The sequence below is a fragment of the Ambystoma mexicanum genome, chromosome 4p (assembly GCF_040938575.1).
Source record: "Ambystoma mexicanum isolate Mex_15411 chromosome 4p, UKY_AmexF1_1, whole genome shotgun sequence".
Classification (NCBI taxonomy): Eukaryota; Metazoa; Chordata; class Amphibia; order Caudata; family Ambystomatidae; genus Ambystoma; species Ambystoma mexicanum.
In genome coordinates this window covers 458,152,558-458,174,248 of record NC_090927.1, presented here as the reverse complement: position 1 = coordinate 458,174,248, position 21,691 = coordinate 458,152,558, and the positions used below count along the sequence as shown (strand labels likewise).

Sequence of the window (21,691 nt, the reverse complement as noted above, 5' to 3'; positions counted from 1 at the left end):
TTCCTCGAAAACATTGTTCGAATACACGGATTTCCTTCCGTATTGGTCTCTGACCGAGGTAGTCAATTCATTTCACATTTTTGGAAGAAATGTTGTCAACTGGCGCAAATCGACGTGAGGCTATCAACCAGTCACCATCCCCAGACCGATGGTCAGACAGAGAGGACCAACCAGACCCTTGAAAAGTACCTACGTTGCATGCTACACCAGACCGAAAGTAATTGGAAAGATATTTTATGGATTTCCGAGTATGCATACAATAACTCTGTACATTCAGGAACCGGACAAAGCCCCTTTTATACCATATATGAACATCAGCCTCAAACCTCAGAACTAGATTCGCGTCAGCATTTAGAAATGCCTGAAGTTAGTCATTTGCATTCTACTATTACACAAGCCTTTAAAGAGGCAACAGAACATTTGAAACAAGCAAAAGAGAAATATAAGAAAAATGCTGTTCAAAATAGAAGTGAAACTCCACAATACCAGATTGGGGATCAAGTTTGGCTGGCTACAAAACACATACCTCTGAAGGGAACTCGGACTTTTAACCCTAGATATTTGGGACCTTACACTTTTAAGGCCATTATCAACCCGGTAGCCGTCAAATTGGAATTACCCTCTAATATGCGCATTCATCCTGTCTTTCATGTTTCACTTTTAAAACCAGTTCAACCAGGAACAAGATTAACCAAACCACCCGACCCCATCTTGATAGATGGAGAACCTGAATTCGAGGTAAAAAATATCCTGGACTCCAAGATGGTTAAAGCAAAACTTTTTTATTTAATCGATTGGAAGGGCTACGGACCACAAGAAAGGTCATGGGAACCTAGTGACCACGTCCATGCACCTCGGTTGGTGAAAAGATTCCATCGGAACTTCCCAGACAAACCAGGGCCCAGGGGAAGAACAACTTTAGGAGGGGCCTTGGGGGGGAGTGCTGTCATGATGCCTACCCCCAGGCATCCGGACCAAGCCCATCAGCCCCGGGAGCAGGCATCTAGACATTTAGTAAAACCTCAGCAGCCCCGGCTAGGGGCTATCTGGGTTCAGTCCTGGCGCCTTAGGCGCCAGGCTCATAGTAGAAATCAGTCCTGGCGCCTAAGGCGCCAGGCTCATAGTCATTACTTACCTCAGGCAGACCATGCTGCAAATGACTCCAATCCAACATGAAGCCTGAAAGGGACTATCTTTCTACAGGGACTTTTTATTACTCGGGTGTGGTTCTAGGGACTTCTTACCTGGGACTACTTTTGAGGCTATTTAAACCACACCCGACCAGCAACACACGCTTCGTGTTATTCTGCATCCAGCAGCGTAACGCTCACCGTGCCTGCAGCCTGCATCCAGTCTTCTGCCATGCCCGCCTCAAATCCGGAGCTCCTAAAACAAAGAGGAAAGAAAGGGACAAGGTTAGAAAACAAACTTATTTCTATTCCACACCTGATTCTGGATCCATCTCGTCTCAGGACCTGTAAGGAACATCATTTCTGCACGCGCCGCACCTCCAGCTGCAGCGCCGCGCCATACTCACCAGTCTTCACAGCATCCTTCGGGTCGGCGCTGTCTCCATCATTTCTTCGCCGAACTTCGTCACCTAGGAGACAAAAGACAACCACAAAGTGAGCCGAGGGGAAACAACAAATATAATTCTTACCACCATAGACTTACCTGATTTACCACCGGAGGCATCCTTTTGTGACTCTCCATATTTTCACGTGCCGCATCTGTAAAGAGAGACAAAACAACACGTTTTCCACGTGCAACATTTACTGGACAGCACCGGGTAACACAGACTCTTACCTGAGCGCCACCAGCTGCCACAAGAGCATCTTTTCACGAGCCAGCTTCAAGACAAGAAAGGAAGGGGGGAACAAGAGTGAACATCGGAAATATTGAACTCTATGAACTTAATACTTACTGGTCCTCACCAGGAACCTCAGAGAAAATACTCTCCGGAACTCTCCCGAGCCTTCAAACCAGTGAAGTAACTGGAATCGACGCGCCCCTGCAAATCCACGCAGGATGGAGAGCTCATCTTTCAAGAATATAAGGTGAGATTGCTGTGAGGGCATTTCGGAGGTGATTAGTTGGGGAGGACTGTGGGGGTGCCATCACTTGAATCCACAAGTGGCTAAATCCATCTCTCCACTTGCAGGAGAATATTTCTACGGGTTAAGCAGACAAGATTAGGAGGGCAGATCCAGTCAGTCATCGCTGCACTACGCATCACGTGGGGGGAGACCGCAGCTGTCCGGGTCCGACCGACGTCCCTGTGGGAGCCAGGTGAGCGTAACATTGGAGGCGTAATATAAACTGTCCAATCGTTTCGTGGGGTGGCTTGGGTGCACTGATTGAAGGTGTAGCGTTCGTAGTCCCTATTGGGGAGTACAACCAGGCGACCATGTATTGCAGTGATGAGAAGTTGGTAGGTGGACTTTTATTGGGTGGGAATGGTTTTAATGACGCTTTTCATCTCTTTCCCCACTATGTTGGTGAAGATATCAAGTTTGTTCGGTGTATCTTGGTTCCCTACCGCCCTCATGAATTCTTCAAATTCGTCCATCCACTCCTGCCATCTTTGACCTTGATCCTTCTGTGGTACCAAGGTGAAGGGGTTTGGGTGGCGTAGGAAGGACACTGAGTTGGTGGGGGCTACTACCACAGCGGGTTGGGCCGCTTGGTCCGCTGGTACTACCACTGATTGATACATGATGTAGTTCTCTCTAAACATCTACAGGGCTTGTAAATAAGCACAATTCTCTTTTTAATAGCATTATAGCAATATCTTAAAGGTGTCTTTAAAAATTGAGGGAAATAATAAACTTCTTATATTTGAGTCATGCATATTTCATAAAATTGCAAAAGACATATGGATAAAATCCTGCTCCAATGTCTCATGTGTGTAGGTAATTACACGATACACAACAAATTACCATTATAGTTCTTGGTCTCGTCTAGGAGATTGGTGAACACAGTGATCATTTTTTTAATGTTCAATTTTCTTTAGAGATGAAAATAACATCCTTTATCGAGCTATCAAACGATATCCTTGTTAAACTACAACATCCTCCATTTGACAACAAATGTATTCACTTTCAACCTGAAATATCACCTTATTAGGCTCGAATGAATGAAAAGACCCATTATGCGAACACCTAAAAAGTCTGCTTATTCAGACCAACTGCGTGCGCTAATTTTGAGCAAACATTAGCACTGAGCACCCTAAATATGGGCACTAAAATGGAAATCGGTTCTTTTTTGAAGAACACTTGTTGATATTTCAGCCCCAAAACTTCTCCATTCAACCCAGAAGGTCGATAGCTTTGCCATTTTCTTAGGGCATTTAGCCTGTGTAAGGAAGGCATGGTATCAAACAGTGAAGACAGACACACGTGATTACAGTTCAAGGGTGTTTATTGAACTTCAATTGGGTTTCAAAAACACCTATCTAATCCTAAATCTAAAGATGGGAGCAAGCTACGACCATCAGATAATAATAAAGAAGTCCTAGTAGTGTCTGGTCAAAATAAAAGGGCCTATACTAATAAACCTATTGCCAATCTTTACTTCTAAATACAAATGGTGGGACAAACAATGTTATACAAAAGAAAAGTGTTGAAGAAATTATATGTCAGGATAGCTGAGCCGTTAGCTTTCACGTTTTCAGCACGGGACACGGCGGCACACTCGAGCTTAGCACATACTCTGCCTTTCTGAGCATGAGGATGCAGTTCAAAATCTCAGTATCAGGACCTTCTGTGCCAAAGTCTCTGTGCCATTCAAAATCTCTTATCTCAAGGGGCCTGATGCGACAAACATTCAAAGTTCCTTTCTCCTCAGGATTCTCATATGCCTATTTCTCTGGTGATTCACTGTTCACCTTGGGCCCCCCTCCGCCGGGCTCAGACCAGGGACGTCATTTAGGGGTCGCCAGAAGTTGCAACTGCAACCTCTGAGGTCTCCCTTGCGACCTCTGTGGTCACCCTTGCGACCTCTAGAAATAAAAGAAAAAAAACGTTTTTTTTTTAAAATGTAAGCTCATGGGCTGTGGCCAGCACCATGTGGCTCTTTAGTTCTGGAGTGGCTGGCTTTCTTGTTAAAGCCCCTTAAAAAAAAGAAGAAAAGAAGAAAAGGAGTGACACAAGTCTAACACTTCCAGCACTGACCCTAAATAAGAAAGATTAGGAATACCAAATAATGTGTCTTTCTGGAATTCTATACAATAATTGCTGGACTCATTAAAGGTTTATTTCAGGCACACTTCAGGGGGTGAGTCACTGATTTAGTCTGTTCTAAAACGCCTCAACTCAGCCTTTTATCTTTCTGAGATAGATAAATGAGTCCCAACACAGGTTGGGTGATATTGGGCGTATATTTTATCTATATAAAGCACTTAAGCGTAAGTGCTATATAATAACACATCATTATCATTTGGTCATGGACGTCTGCTTGCATTCACAGTAATTTAGTAATATGGGCCTATACACACTGATCTTAACGATACATATGTCGATCCAGTCTTGTATGAAATGTACATCACATTATAATGGTATCGTAACCATATTTTTTGTAGTGTACAATGCTATGTAATAGCACTTCCTGTTTTGTGAATGGGTGAAAGGTCGCGTTCCATCGCATCCTGTGATTTCAATTCGGGGTGGGGTCAAATTACATCACTTCCTGTGATGTCAGCAGGGGTCAAGGGTCGTGTGATGTCACTTCCGCTACCCCTGGCATTTTGGTGAAATGACGTCCTTGGCTCAGACCCACTTTAACACAAAACCTTCAATTGGTCTCTCCCCACTGGGCTCGGACCAAATTGATCTCATTTCCAAACTGTCTTTACTATATAAAAATCGAAGAGTTTTGACTGTGTGCAGGATTTTGCTTGACCCGTTGCAGCACACTTCAATTCACAATTCCTTGTTCCTTCCTTAATATAACCCTTTAACTTTCACTTCTGCCACTTCTCAGTTCGATACCTTACAGAGACCTTCGATTAAGCATCCACGCGTTGCCGGACCACTCTGACAATGCTATCGTATCAAAGCTTCTTCAAAGTTCAAACACTCATTAGCAGTTCAACTTTACTTGTGTCTTTTCTCACACTCATTTTAATAATGTTTGTTCCAGCGCTCGCCATACAAAGTTGCCGCTTCCATCCTTGGCTCCAACACAGAACTGTCTTGTATTGGCCTCCCCAACTCACCGGCTCTGTTTTTTTCACTGATGCTGCTTTGTTCTTGGAGCCAAGGACGGTACCACGGCGGCTGCTGCTTCTCCCCTCCTTGATTAGTGACGTGGAAGGGCCCCGAGTATCTCCAACCCACAATACAGGATTCTTCAGCCTGGTTTCCTGGTCTTACGCTTTCTAATCTCGAGGGCTCATGAAAGTAACGGTCTCTTGTCAGAAAGGTCAAGGGAATTTCCCTCCTTGCGATCCCCTCCAGTTTTGCTGTCTGTATTCTCTGGTTCAGCTGCTGTCTCGAAACTGCTGGTTCCTCAAGTGCTTCGCCTCGCTCAGAGTGTTATTTCATGCTCCACCTTTTATCTGTGAGGGGAAGCTTAATGGAAGTCAGGTGTGAGTGATGGTCAGTGATTGCCTGACCACTCTTGACCATTGTATTGGGACACGTCAGGTATACTGCTCGGGTGTTAGTCTGTTTTTCTCCCAGAGCGGGCTGTCAGTGTTAAAGTGTTAATGTAGGGAAGGGGCATGGGTAGAGTTATGATATGATATGATATGGTATTTGTAACGCGCCTATACACAGGTGTTTCAAGGCGCGACGAGGCAGGGAGGGGAGGGACAAGGGGAGACAGACAACGATCCTACTAGGCCAGGTGTCATTCAGATCGCGCAAGTGCAGGGGTGGGGGAGGGGGAAAAGTGCAAGGGGAAGGGGAGGGGGGGAAGTGCAGTACAAGGTAAGTGGCGTAAAGTAATAAATAAATAAATAGGGCCAGCTGGTGGCAAGTGCGAGGTAAGTGCAGAGCAAGTGCTGGGGAAAGGGGGGGCTGTAGGGATACAGAGACAGTCCCGCAGTGCAAAGGGGTTCCAGGGCATCAGTGCAAGTGGAGAGTGGCTGGGCCCAGGACCGAGGCCGTTAAGAGTGGTCCATTTGCAGGATCAGTGCAGTTTCAGTGAACAATTAATTAGCTGTTCAGCAGGGGAGAGGGAGAGAGAAAGCAGAAGCAAAGAGGAAGGTTTTGAGGTGCTTCCGGAACCGGAGATGGTTCTCCTCAAGTTTCAGGGAGGCAGGAAGGCTGTTCCAGAGGGAGGCCCCTGCCGCGGAGAGAGATCTACCCCCAGCTCGATGCTTCGAGAAGCGGCTAACCCTGAGGGAATTGTAGGCGGATGAGCGAAGGGCTCGGGAAGGAAGATATTTGGGAAGAGAGAGTTGAAGGTATTTAGGACCCAGGCCCCAGAAGGCCTTGTGGACAATGCAGAGGGTTTTGAACTTTATCCTCGCAGCCACTGGGAGCCAGTGTAGAGATTTCAGTCCTGGAGAGATACGGTCCCTGGGCTTGAGGCCAAGGACAAGTCTCGCAGTTCTGTTCTGGATGAGTTGCAGAGGGCGGAGAGTGGAGGCAGGCAGGTTAAGATAGAGGCTGTTACAGTAGTCCAGCTTCGAGAGAACCAGGGCTCGGGAGACAGTGAGCTTCTGGGGCAAGGAGAGGAAGGGAAGAATAACTCTGAGGAGGTGCAGCTGGTAGTGTGACCTCTTGGCGACGTCAGAAATATGAGGAGAGAAGGAGAGTGTGGAGTCGAAGATGACCCCAAGGGTTCCTACATATTATACCTGATGGGATGGGGTAAATATGTTACTCCCACTCCCCGAAAACCCCTCACCCAGGTGATGCTCCCGGAACAGGATCCAAAAGGGATGGCCATGTCCTGGCCTCCTGGATGACAGATCCCGGGGACTAGTGGGTGAGACACCTTCTGGTTTCTCACACCTCCCAGCAATCTCTAGCACTGATCCCCCATTTGCAGGGTGTGACCGGAGTTGTGGCACAAGGAGGTAGTCTGCTTAGGGTTTGCTCAGAAAGTAGGCCATTTGGGATCAGCAGAATGAAAGGTGCATGACAAGGTCTCTGTTTTGACTGCCGTCTGAGGCTGCGGCCCGGAGTAGTAGTGGAGACCTGCATGTTTGCTTCCACATCAAGCTGTGGAGCAAAAAGAAATGTACCAAATATCAGGCAATGGACAGCGCTGTTCCTTTTTCACAATTTCACCAGCTGTTTAGGATCTCGAACCTGCCATTTATGTTTTCCACCCTATGCAAAAAAGAGAATGTGATTGCTGAACCTGATGGAATTCAAGGCGTGTGGTGCTGCACAGAATACTCATCATCTCACGCAAACAGACGTGATCAATGGAGACACAGGGGGTCATTACGAGGTTGGAGGTAACCATGCCGCTATTTGCAGCATGGTTACCCTCTTACCGGGTACCGGGTCCGGGTTCCTCAAATGAGGAATTACCAGGCCATTCCAACCTTGGAGGACCTGGTAATTCCTCATTCGAGGAATCTGGACCCGGTACATCCCCATTCCCATTCGAGCCCCCATAGGGCTCAATGGGAATGGGGAGGGAGCTAACAACGGGCCTGTTAATAACGGGCCCGTTGCTAGCTCCCTGGTCTGCAAGCGGGACGCGCTAAGGGCACCTGCTTTTACCAGGCACCCTTTGCGGGTCCCGCGAGCAGACTCGTAATGGGGCGGTAAGGGGTTGATGGCTCCGGTACCATTACCGGCGCAGTTAACCCCTTACCGCCAACCTTGTAATGACCCCCATTGACTGCTTTCTGAAAAAGATCAGTGCTAATGCTTCCTTAATGGTTCTTGAACATGTGATTAAAGTGTGGAAGGCGCTGATCGTTATCAGAATTTAATAAAGCAGGGGTGTCTGTCTGTTGAAGACCGGAGGGGGTACAAACAAACTGATGTCTGCATAGCAAGCCAACATTTGACTTTATTTGAAATGTAGTAAAGGGTTAAACCAGGTGATTCATGGAAACAGCTTAATGGTCACATTTTTTGTTTGTAAACGCATTGTTAAAAACAAACAACAACCAATGAACAGTCCTGTATGAGATCTTTAACAATATATGTGCCAGGTTCTCAGGCTTACTTCTTGATTTGCTTGTCGCAGGTGATTGGCTGCTTGATATTACTTTTGGTTAAAAAGTCTCTGCACTACTTGCCCCTGGCAGCCATCTTATGAATTCTCCAAATTAGCTATGCAGTATACGGCTTCTCTGTAAATGGCTTAATTATGGGCCATGATTTGTTGGTGTATTTGGGTGCCAACAGTCGAACAGGCTCATATTTAAGCCTGCCAACTAGCTATTTTCAATTTTAAAATCTTCTTTTGCTAGTTTGAAAATCAGATCCGTTGGATATTTTGTTTCCAGAAGACATCAGTCCTCCGCTATGCGTTATTGCAGAATGTGTGTCTCTTGCCTTGCTTCAAAGATCTGCAAAAGTCACAAAGCTTGGATTTGAGGCCATGGAAACCAGGTCCTCTAGTCCGAGTCCTTCTTCTGGCTTGCCACAGCACTCTCCCTTAAAACTGGTTAGTAGGACCCTGTGCAATCTCAGTAGAAGGGCTCTCACACTCTGGCAAGTGGTGTAACCCTTGTGGTTTCATGGAAGTTGGGAAAGGTCATCCAGATGTGGGCGCAATCTATGTGTCTAGAGAGAGATGTTGCACCACTCTGATGATAACCAGCAAGGGAGATGTATATCTTCATGGTTGCTGTTGGTACTCTTGTTCGGAGGAGAATGGCCTGGCATTTCAGTGCTGGCCTGTCATTGTGGGTGGGACTAAACTAATATGCAAATGGCTATGTGTCCTCTGGCACACCTTCCTGATTGGGTGTCACTCCATAGATGAGGTTATTGGGCCATGTTTGTTTACAGTAGAATGAGCCTCTGCAACCAGCAGACCATATTTGATAACATCTCACCTGATTAAACTTTACAAGAAGATTAAATGAATATTATGAAGCAGTTGCCCATTGACAGTGCAAGTGGTAGCAGAGAGCTAAGAATGACATGCTTTAATAGGCTTTTAAAAAGGTAAAGCATGTTGCCACTTGAAGTTAGACATTGCCAGTTTATTGCTGCCATGTTGACACCTGCCACATATGGTTTGCCACAACTTCTGACCCTGCAACTCAATGCGCAGGAGTGCGTTAACAACTCAAGCCAACTAGTGCATTGATTAAATATCTTCATGCTTTTCAAGTTCAAACATTGTTAGTGTCACATGAAAAATGTCCCTGACAGCCCGGGTGTGGGATTCAGATGTTGTTGACGCACCTGTGATAAACAGAGGACGCCCTAGAGCTTCCATTTGCATTCAGCGGGGCCTTCACTGCCTGTCAGCCTCCCTTAGAGACAGGGGCTTGCCCAGAATGGGGTCCCAAGCTCACTGTGTCCGGAGACCAAAGCTGCACCTCACAAACGAGGCCCAGTGAAGCTGATGGGCGCCCCCAGTGGCTTGAGATGGGCCGTGCACGGGTCAAGGAACCTAGTTGTCTTGGATTGGCTGCTCCTCTTCAGCATTGGGTAAAGACTGATTTGCATATTTTTGGTCCGCGTCTGTAATGGCCTTTACTTATTTTACATGTTCACATCCTTGTATTGTCTTTCCCTGCATGACCGTTCTGATACTATAAAGTATTTCAATAAAATGTGCCACATGCATTATCCATGGCCATTGGGAGACACGGGTGTTCAGTCTTGCGTTTAACTCTGCATGCAGACATTGGCCTATTATGGGGAAATGCAAGACTACAAGTCCCAGAATGCATATTTCAATTTAGGAGTGGGCCTCTATCTGCCGAGTGGAACGGATAAAGTGGGCATGTATGGGGCATTCTCCCTCAGTATTCAAGTACTTATCCAAGTAGTTATGTTCGTTTCACCGGAGGGCAGTAAACCTAATTCTAGGATACATTGGTCGAATTGTACGGTGTATGGATCATCATTTTTAAGTAGATCTTAGTCTGGTTGTGCCCCTAGCAGTGAACCGTTTGTATGCATGAGGTGGTGAAGAATTATTCTGCATCAGGGCAAACGTGCCCACCTTTGATGTGATGTATGTGGGATGCTAGGTGTGGGGTCTGCCTTTTGAATGCAATGATGAAGATGCCTGTATCCCCACTCTATCTCACCTAGATTCCAGACACCGATGCTGTAAACGGAAAATAGCAATGTGCTGCATTTCACTTGCCTCCTTCTGGGAGAACGGCCCAGCAGTCCGAGGCCAGGGGGTTTGATTCATGAGGGTTTAAATGGCTGACATGCTTGGCAGCAGCGACAGCGCACATTTATTGCTGGAGAGACAACATCTCTCATGAATAATGAAACTCTGCTCATGAAACGTCCCAGAACTTCCCATACTTCTAATTTTATTTTAGCTTATGCAAGTCTCAGGCTTAAAGGATGGGGAGAATGCTAACGCGACGTGTGAGACGGGAAGGGCTGCATTTTCCCAATTCCAGCATGCCGCACGTTTCCAAGTTTTGATTTCCCCTCTTGGAGTGCCCACCCCTGTGGGAACCCTGCATTTCAGCAAGTAGCCATTTCCTCACTTCAACAACAGCACTTCTGAGCAAGTCACAAACCCTTGCAAGCCCTCTCTCTGGATTGCCTGCGTGATGGTCAGCTGACCTTGCAGGCAATGTCCTCAGAGGACCTGCAACCTGCACATGAGGGCTACATCTAACCATAACATTAGATTAGCCATGTTATAGGTTGTAGTATGGTGAGCACTGCTTAATTTGTAAGAAAATAATTGCCAGGACCCAAATATTTTCTAGCACGCTTGTGACACTGTGGGTGGGCCGTTCCCCCACCATTGCTGCCACCATCCACAGCTGCTCCCCCACAGTGTCCAGCCATTTGGGGTTACACTCTAGCTGGCACCTGCTCATTGGGGTTGGTGGATGCTCTGGCTACCATTACTTCATAATCAATCTGGGCCTACGATGAAAAATGCCAGGGCTCAGAAAATAAGTGCCAGCGCTGGGTCCTGGCAAACACACCTACAAATAAAGCACTGATGGCGAGGATGTGATCTGAGTTCATGTTGAGCACTTGTTTTAGTTCCTATTGTCTGCATTAAACTATGGTATAGAATAGACCAACCACGGTCATCTGCCTGCAACCCAAGGATAAGGACAGTTTGCCAATCATAAAACCAGGGGGGCCGCTGGAGTATATCCTCAGAGCTTTGCCGCTTGGCAATATTGTGGGGTTCCCGTCACGCCACCTATTCATGCCTCGATTGTATATATGGGTGATCTAGCTGGCCCATTACATGTTTGTAACAATGATGGACCGCCAGTACATCAAGGTAAGTTCTCCGGTTCTTTATTGTCCATGTCCTGAACTCCTCCACAAGACACAGGGATGGTAGGGGACACAAGATGACACGGGAAACACAGGGCTCACCCCCACACCCATCTTCTCAGCTCACAGCTTCACTCTCTTCTCCAACCTTCACCAGCAGAACACCTCCACACAAACATTCCACACAAACATTCCACTACAGATGACCTCACACTCAAAGCTAATCTGTAGGCCAGATTACTACAATGTTCTTCTTCGATCCCGTTCTGGCTTCTAAAATGCTGTGTAAAGCCCACCACAGACCCATTCTGTCCTGCGCTTCCTGTTTCTGTGGATCAGCTGTTGGGAGCTAGGGTTTGGCCCAGATCAGATGAAAAGGAATGGAAGTGGTAAGACTTGCAGAGCTTCGTTTTTATTTTGTTCGCGTTATGGCACATGGCATGCAGTTCCACTTGTCAGTAATGATATGATATATGATATGGCATTTATAACGCGCCTATACACAAGTGTTTCAATTGCTTCAATTGCACAAGTGTTTCAATTCAAGTGCTTCCGATCCACGGCGAATCCAAATACAACTTGCAAGAGGCCTGTTTTTGGATGTTTAAGGGATTTTAAAAGTAGTTCTCTTTTTCTGGACTGGGATATTTTTAGGCAAAGAAAAAATATTTCCACTTTAAATCAGTTATTTTTGTTGAAACGCATACCTTTCGGCGCTCAGTAATACCATGAAGGAAACATGTATTTTTTACTATCTTCAGATGAGGTAGCGCATTAGTAGACGACCTCTGTGTGACGCGTGCTGCTGATGCCCCGCGTCTGAACGCAGCAACTTTCGGCAGAGGCCTAGCTTCTAGCTTTCTGCTACTCTGTCTTATTTCTGTTAGGAGTAGTTGCCTAAATTAAGGGAGGACCCTACTTTTAAGTGGAAAAAAGCATGGGTTGTTTGTCTCTTGTCCCAGACAAATCATATACTTTAGTTGATTGTTTGTGCTTGACTTCTTATATTTGTAGGAACAGAAATAAAGCGAGACGGGAGTGTTGATCGGAAGAGGACCTGCTGGTTGTGGTGGATCAGGATCTAGGAGCAGTCTATTCAAGTAAGTTTCAAGCATGTTGCAGTCTTTCTGGAAGTACATTTAATGGTCGTACAATGGGAAGATGTGTAACAACCTTTGTTTGTACATATTTTACTTTTGAGGTCACTGCGACTCTCAGCTGCCACCTGTGTCAGGATATGCAAAACTGGTTTAGAATGACTGGACTCTGCTGTCAGTGTTATCTTTGTATCAACATATTGGGCCTCATTACGAGTTTGGCGGCAGCCATGGAGCTATTAGCTCCATGGCTGCCGCCAAACCGGGCTCCTTTACCGGGTTCCCTGAATGGGGAATTACTGGGCCATTCCGAGTTCGGAGGGCCCGGTAATTCCTCCCTCAGGGAACCCTGGCCCGGACCTTCCCCATTACCATTTGAGCCCCATAGGGCTCAATGGGAATGGGAGAGGGAGCTAACAACGGGCCGATTACGACCGGCCCGTTGTTAGTTCCCATTTATCCTCGTGGGACCCGCTAACAATGCCTGGTTTTACCAGGCGTCCTTTAACCCATTCCGCATGGGTCGTAATGAGGCCCTTTGAGTTTCAAAGTGCCTACAGTTAAGAAGATTCCTCAGAACAGCTACATAAATGCTTTGCAGTAGTTCAGCATAACGAGCATGGTTGTACGGTGTGATATCCGGTTTCGGAGTGAATGCATCACCACTTGTTTAGACGGGTCTGATATTTAATGAGAATGTCTGCATATTGCTTGCGTAGTCCAGCTGCATGATTTGCAAAATAAAGTTGTCTCATTCAAATAGCTATCAAACTCATACATTTGCATGAAAGCGTAGAGATGGTGCTTTCCTGAGCTCCACACGGGTTGCGCCGCTGGCTTATGTTTGGTCACCACTATGAATCGAAGTTCTTTGAGTAGTCCCAACCTGGATATATACAAAGTGGGATTTTTACCACCTCGCCTTCCTCTGGTTCTGCTGCTGCCTACGATTCCCACCAACCTTGTACCTGCTGTGTTTCTTGCATGTGTTTGTGTGTTATTGTACATGCCTGTCTTCTCTGAGCACGGCAGGCTGCGATGGTACAGATCAAGTTTAAATGAGTGATGGCATATTTCCACTTTGTTTCCATGCTCTTTTTACATGTGTGGTGTATCCAATACATTCAACAATCACTTGGTGACAGGTTCCACAATGTTTCATTAACCCAATGCAGAGCATCGTTTGGATATACAACCCCCTTTTCAGGAGCTGTAAGGGTTAACTGACATTGTGTGTCTAATCAATGCCAAAATGCTAAAACAATCGAAAGCTCTTTCTGCCATAATACATCAGAAATAACAGATACATTGCTTACCAAATTCGGATCCATTAAGGTGTCCATGACGAATACTTGTCGTATCTCAATAACATGACAACCACTGTGAATGTTTTGTTCACAGCCTCAATAAGAAAAATAGAGCAACATACAATATTCTGATTACAACGTACATTTCTGGCGTGCAACATTGTGTGCTCAAAACGTGATGGTGCCAGTTACAAAGCAGCAACTGGGATATGCCACGAGCAAACGGCCACAGTGAACAGACTGCTATTACCTGAGTGCAAATAGAGCAATTTATAATGAATATATTCTATACACTAAAAATATAGAACAATAATAAATGCAGCACCAAAGATTAACGCAAAACAAAACTGGTGATGGCTGGAAGGTTTAGACTGAATCGTAACCTCTGGCAAAGCTCTGAACAACTCTCCAGACCATCGTTCTTCACCTGCCAAGCCATTACAGAAGGGGAAAGACCATATGCAAATCTGCTTGGTCCCGCCCCAAAATGGGCAGTCCAGCCCGAACTGCTAGGTCACGTCCCTTCTGCACAAGACCACAAGCATCCCCAAACATGTTTCAGCCTAGTTGGACCTCATCAGTGAGGTAGTAAACTTATATCTTTTAATGTGCGTGAAAAACACAATCAACCCCAGACATGTTTCGACCTCGTTGGGCCTCATCAGTGCGGTGCAGCTTGGTTCCCTATGGCACAGCGAGCAATTGACCCACATCTAGGCATACCCTCTCTCACATAGGGAAACAAAATGTAACCAGAAAAGTGATGGGTGAAAGGTTTTGAATTAATCTGGACCACTGGCACTGCTCTGGACAACCTTCCATAGCATTGTATGATGTAACTTTCATTGTAACTGTATGACAAACCAAAACTGTAACCACCTTTGTATGTGTTCCTTGATGTAGTAGTTTACACGCCCACTGTAACCATGAGCTAAGTAATCCTCCTGTAACTAAGACAATTTCACGTAACAGCGCCTCGATGCCCTTGAGCTGCTAGTGCGCTTTACAAATATAAAATAAATAAAAAATGAATAAAAACTTATTTAGCCTGTCTGCGCCAAATAAGTCAGGTACTGTCACCAATGGGAGCAGCCCAGCCCGAGCTGCTAGGCCAGGGTCCCTCTGCAGGAAACCCAAGCGACCCCAGACATGTTTTGGCCTTGTTGGGCCTCTATGAGATCTTTTGCTGCATAATATATACAACACCTCACAGATACTATGGACTTCATGAAGGAATTGCAGTCATTCTCAATGTGGAAAGAACACATGACTAAAATGGTGTAACCAGTTTGTATGTCAACGTATTTCATACTGAAAGTATTACAGCAGTAGGACCAGGGCCTACACCACAAATATCTGATCACATTGTCAATGTACCTTTTAAACAGTGCTGGAAGTGGGTGGGAGCGGTGCTCCTCTACTTTGTTTTATTAAGTTTTACTGTTCCTATACTTAAAAAAAAGAAACTGACATAATGGTTTCGTTTTAAAATAAAAGTGTAGAAAGAAGTTGAAACTTGCACTTTCAGTGCACTTTGGGGGGTTGTATTGGGAGGGGGCCTAGCAATGGGATTTGTGGAGAGTGGGGGCAGGATAGTACTTTTTTAAATACACTTACCACTAGTTCAGATAAGATAAACTGTTTTATCGACAATTAAAGGTGACATGAATGTGGGCAGAATTCATGCCGAACTATGCCATTTACTCATGGAATGGCTACAGAGAACTGTTATCTGTAATTTAGGAGAATGGCACATTTGAAAAGGTACATGGTTATGTTTCATAGACAACGTTTTTTAAATGTGGCCAACTACTCATACACAATTTACAAGCATTTTACACAAATCAAAAGACATCTACACAACTAATCAAAATATTGCCCCCTGTGAAAAGTTGTTTTCTACCTCTCCAAGTGAATCCGTGGGGACTCTCAACCCATGTGAAATTTTAGGAAATTACTCTACCAAGGTATTTAACATTTTCTAAATCTTGGGGTAACATCCTCAGAGGTCAGAATTTGTGCGGATGACTTTAGCTAAGTTTGATTTGATCCAGATGCCGGAGGATACAGAGACCAAGAAAGAACAGTGGGGTGACACTAATGTGTGGTAACCTCCCATCACCTTTCCTCCTTTCCAGAGAGCTCAGCACAAGTTCTGAACCTTTCACTTCACAGTTCACTCTCTCTCTCTCTCTCTCTCTCTCTCTCTCTCTCTCTCTCTCTCTCTCTCTCTCTCTCTCTCTCTCTCTCTCTCTCTCTCTCATTGGTTCTTCATGTCTCAGCACTGGTACAGTTGGACATCCGTCAGCAACCAACTAGATTATCCGGACTGCTGACTTGGCAATCGTCACCAACATCCGAGTCTCCCTCACACTGGCCTCATTGGGCTTTATCACTGTTGATGCTGCACGTGTAACAGTAACCCGAGTGATCGGAGGGTGCAAATTATGAGAATGCAACTGGCTATCTATTCATAACATGCACTTCTCAGTGGAGGCGCAGTACTTCCCCCAGACTCCTGTACAGTAACGGCATATGACATTGAGAAGTCAAATGTCCCCTAATGTGCACGTGGAGCAGCTCCATGCAAATGAGGCAACTTCATTTAGACAAGTGGGCTTCAAGCTTTTTTGGCCAGGGCCCCCCGGGGCAAAATTTGGGCAGGCTGGGACCCCCCAAAAATGCCAAATGGACAGTATGTATGACGCGCTTAATACCCAGAGGTTTCTAAGCGCGGATCCAGGGATCGAACCTGTGTTGCTACGTGTTGTCTTTCTTCCAAGGCAACAAGTTACTGCTGAGCTATCCTCCCGGGCTGTCACCACTATTGCGTGCTGTCACCACACCCTACTCCCAGTGTAGTCCCTGGGCTCCTTCACCTGCTCCCATCACAGTCGCTGGGCTCCCTTATCCCACTCCTCCCCAGTCCCTGGGCTCTCCCCACCCCATCACACGCCATGGGCTTTCCCCACCCTGCTCCCACCACTATCCCATGGTTCCCGCCCATCCTTCTCCCACCATAGTCCCTCGGCTCCCCATCCCGTTCCCAACACAGCCTGAGGGCCAGTGGCAACTGGTGAATTTTTGAAGTGGAGGGGCATAACTATTTCCCCCAAAAATGCCTAAGTGACCAAGAGCAGTGAGGGAGCAAGAACCAATCAAGGGGGGAACGAGGGGACCCCCCACCCCGTGAATTTATTTTTTTAAATAATGGGTTTAAATGTTGCATTGTAGAGCATACTTTAAAAATAGACATGGGTAAATAGCCAACCAGTTTGCAGTTGGTACTGGGGGGCCCAGAGGGGAGGCATGACATTTTTTACTGGACATCTATGTTAGATGTCCAGTAAAAAAATACCATCCCTGTCCCCTGGGCCCCACTGGGCCTAACACAATCAACATGATTATGTGTGTATGCAAGGCATTGGGGTGCCAAGGGGGAAAGCATGGTGTTTTTGACTGGACATCTATGATAGAAATCCAGTATAAAAATACCATCCCTGTTCCCTGGGCTCCACAGAGCCTCAGAAGTAGAGCTGATTTTGGCAGGTGGGTAGGGGGATTGTGCAACAAAGGCATTTAGGCATCTTTAAAATGCCTTTGTTGTACAACCCTCCTTCCACCTCTATCCACCACCTGCCAAAATCAGCTCAACGGACGAAAACAAACTAACACACACACACATTCATACAGCAATCACTTTATCATTCACAAACGCATCCATCAACCTACACTCACTCATAACACAAGCATACACACATCCATACACATGTTTCAATAAAAAAAATGAACATAAACGTACCTTCTGCAGGGGCCTGCGCGTGGGTGCTGAAAAGCCCTGCTCATGGCTGCTCTGTCCATATGTGCGAGGAGGCGCAGGAGCACCCCCTCTCACATACAGACATGCAGTGCCCCAGCCAGCATTTCCAATGAGCTATGCAATGCTGGAGAAGCAAAACGCCCCAGCCTTGCATGGCTCCGTGAGTATGTGCAGCTGGGGCACTGAACAGAACTGTCAAAGGGAAATAGTGTTTCCCTTTGACAGTCCAGCCAGCCCAGGATCACTCCCTCAGCTGAAAAAAGCAGCTGAGGGAGTTCTCTTTGTTTCAATGGGCTGGCTCCTTCGCTCCTCCAAAATGGGTGAGGGGGCCACTGGGTGGGCGCCCTCTCGCCATTATGGATGAGCCGCCAGGTTCGGACTGGCATGTAGGGCAATAGGCCAATGCATGTATCAAAAATGCAAAGGCTAGTGTGGCCCAGTTAATATGGGCCACCTTTTTGGCCAATGTGGGCCAGATTGATGAGTAACTTCACTATGCAGTTAGATTTTGACCATTGTTGCTGAATAAATATTCTTAAAATATCACAATTTACTTACATTTTAACACAAAGCACCCACTTGGGTACTATTCAAACAGTCTGTGACTAAATGAATGAATATCCATTTACAACTGCGGGCCACTTCTTCATTGGTGTCTGAGACAGTTCCATGCTTCTGCCCGACCATGTGAGCCGCCCCTGCCATTCTTTTTTTTTTTTGATTTCATGCTGGCCTTCACGGTTCCCCAGGGATGCGGCCGGGCGCCACCCACAGTTTGAATACCGATTATTTAAACTGTGCCGACAGTAGGGAAATGCCATCAGATTGTATATTCCAGAATAGGTTCCACAGGACTTTCTGTAATAAAATACCCAGCACAGGCCGTGCACTTTACGTGATAGTACATCAGACATACTTCAATTTTTGGATTTTGCAGCGACGCCCAAGAACACTCTTATTAATTATTTTAGATTCTGAGAATTTTGGGTTGCAAATTTCGAATTATGTAAAACCAACATTTATAATGCTCATGGATAGGAAGAATTTAGGATATCAGTTTTTTGAAAAAATATTTGTGTATTCGCATTAAATGCTGTGATTCACAGGGTATTCATTTCATTTTAGTACATCAAATAATTTGTTTCTGTATTGAAAACATACTACAATAAACAAAGGACAGTACAATTCGTTCCTTATTGAACGGCACCTTAGTGATACTCCTATTCTCAAACAGACTGTGCTCTGTAAAATCTGCATACTCTCTGTTTTTCTGGCTAAAAGAGACCTGCTATATATCAGTTTTTTTAACATTTAGCTTATTTTGTATTGGTTTTTAGAATGCTTACAATTGAAAAATAGGACACCCTTTGTTAACACAAAATCAGACTGAATGAGACCCAGAGCTTGAAATGAACATCCATATGATTATTTCAGTCATTGATGCTATGGTAATATGACAGAACAATATTTATCAAGAAAACACTATTTGACTACGAAATTATATGTTATAGGTGATCGAAGATAAAAGTACAAGAAAGAAAAAGTGAAAGTGGGTGAACAACTCTTGAAGAAGGGGTGTCTAAACCCCGAAACGCGTCGAGTTGAAGTTTTAAATTAAAACAATGTTGACCAATGGGAACAAATAGTTCAATAAGGAAGTGGCATGAATTGTACTGTCCTCTGGTTATTGCAGTATGTTTTCAATACAGAAACAAATGATTTGATGTACTAAAATGAAATGAATACCCAGTGAATCACAGCATTTAATGCGAATACACACATTTTTTTTCAAAAATGTTTTTTTCAAAAAACTGATATCCTAAATTCTTCTTATCCATGAGCATTATAAATGTTATACATTTTGATTGTGTTTACAATTCAAAGGGTGTGCAGGGGACGGGAGAGTTCCATAAGTATATGGACATCTGTTGGTTTTACATAGATTAATACAACCTAGTGTCAAGGTTGTTTTTCTCCCCGGCACCCCACAAATTATCCTGGAAACACCACAAATAGTTTGACAAATTAGGTGTGCTCTGTGCAAAATAGGTTTTTTGCATTTGCAGATTTTGAATTGCCTGTGTGCAAATCCCCCTTCCATTCCCCCCACACTTAGATGTTTATTTTAAAATATGAATAGACACCCTAGTGGGCATTTAGAGCACTATAAAAGAATACAAATTGACACATGTATTTAAAGCAAATATTAACAACATACAAGGAAAAGTATTCTTGAAAAGGGCAAATAAAATGTAAAGGATTAGAGGGCCGGGATGCCCATAGAAGACCACAAATTAAATCAAACATTGGTAAAGCCAACAGTTTTGGCTCTTATGGGGGTATTGGATAGGAATCTGCCAGGCACTGCCAAGATTGGACTACCTGTTTGAGATGGCAAACACAGGCGCATGATGTGAGTACATGGGCATGTGATGGCAGTGCCTGGCAAATGCCTATACAAGAACCAACACTGTGGGCTTTGTCAATGCTTGATTGCATCAGGAATTCACTGCAAGGAACAAATGCGATGGCCCCATACTATACCACTTTAAAAAGTACCGGAAACAGATGAAAATTGGGGTACCGTACATATTGTTTTCGCAATAGATTAGAATTTGAAGTGGCCCTGTTTTGTATGTGTTATTAACATTCAAGCCAGTCAGATGTACTGTAGTCTCCACTTGAATGCATGAGATGTAACCAAAGGAATGGCATTTGGGTACACACAACTAATGTAGCTGCATCAACCCTTTGTAGGCCCTTACTACGGCCAACGAGGACACTGAACTACCAGTCCCAGACTGCAAAGAGCTTTTGGTATTGTAACAAAATAAATGTGCCCACATATTTGGAACTGGGCAACATTTGACAAAGTAACAGTGTTTTGTTTGTTTGTTTATTTATTTTATATAGCGCACCAGACCCAGGAGTAAAAGGGCACTTAAATTACAGGTTACAGAAACACGATATAAATAAGTTATGCAGTTGTAGAGGTAATATACAGTATAGAGTATATACAAAGCAAAGGTAGTTAGAGCACGCGGTTTAGGACATTTGAACAGTATGTACAATATATACAATTAGAACTGTGCTTAGTCTATCTTGGGCTTGGTTTTATCCAATAGCCAACTAATGACTGATTTCCTGAACAATTGGAAGGACTTGGTTGTTTTGATGTTCAGCGGCAGGGTGTTCCAAAGTTGAGGGGCAAGGACCGAGAAACTCGAGCCTCCAGCTCTTTTAGAGGTGAATCTGGGCAGGGTGAGGCAGAGAGTATTGGAGGATCTAGTGATTCTGGTGCTCGGTTTCAGAGTGAGTTTGTTGGTGAGATGGGGGGGCTAAGTGGTTAAGGGCTTTGTAAGTAAGGCAGAGGGTTTTTAAGTCAATTTTTTGTTGGATGGATAGCCATTTGCAAGATATTCTTATGTGGGAGATGTGCCCTTGCCTGGGGATGTTTAGTGCTGCTTGCAGCGCATTGTTTTGGAGAACCTGAAGTTTACTGATTATAGCTTGGTTGGCTCCTAGGTAGAGGCTGTTGCAGTAGTCAAGCTTCGATTGAATAAGAGCCCTGGCCATTGTGAGGCAGCTATTCGTAGAAAGAAAAGGTCTACAGGCCCTAATTAGTTTCCCAGTGTAGGCGGTGGCTGAGGAAGTCATGTTGACTTGTTTGGATAGATTGGTACTGGCGTCAAGGTAAAAGCCTAAGGTTTTCACATTTGTAACGACTGGGATGATATTGCCATCGATGAAGAAATTGGAGTAGTCGGTGCTGAGTTTCTGTAGGTTGTAGGGAGATCCGACTAGGAGGAGCTCGGTCTTCTCATCATTCAGGCAGAGGCCATGCGTGGCCATCCATGCCTGAATGATAGAGAAGATTTTGTTGATCCTAGTGGCGTCGATTTTGTAGTTGCCAGAGATGGTGAGGAGTATCTGGGTGTCATCTGCGTAGTTAGTGTAGGTGACACCCAGATGGTCCAGTTTATCAAAGAGAGGCTTTGTAAAGATGTTGTAAAGGGTAGGGGAGACACAAGAGCCTTGTGGGACACCACAGGTAATGGGGATGGGGTCTGCTGCAGCCGCAGATTAAAAGACCCTCAT

General features: G+C 45.1%; 1 protein-coding gene across 5 annotated transcripts in view; it reads left to right on the top strand.

Annotated features, from left to right (window-relative positions):
• HPCAL1 (hippocalcin like 1) overlaps positions 1-21,691 on the top strand; it is a 1,330,750-nt gene that overhangs the window by 841,332 nt on the left and 467,727 nt on the right. For all 5 annotated transcript variants that reach the window (XM_069605979.1, XM_069605981.1, XM_069605978.1 and 2 more), the window contains one exon: positions 12,384-12,469. The gene's annotated coding sequence lies outside the window, so the exon portion shown is untranslated. The remainder of the gene's footprint in view (positions 1-12,383; positions 12,470-21,691) is intronic.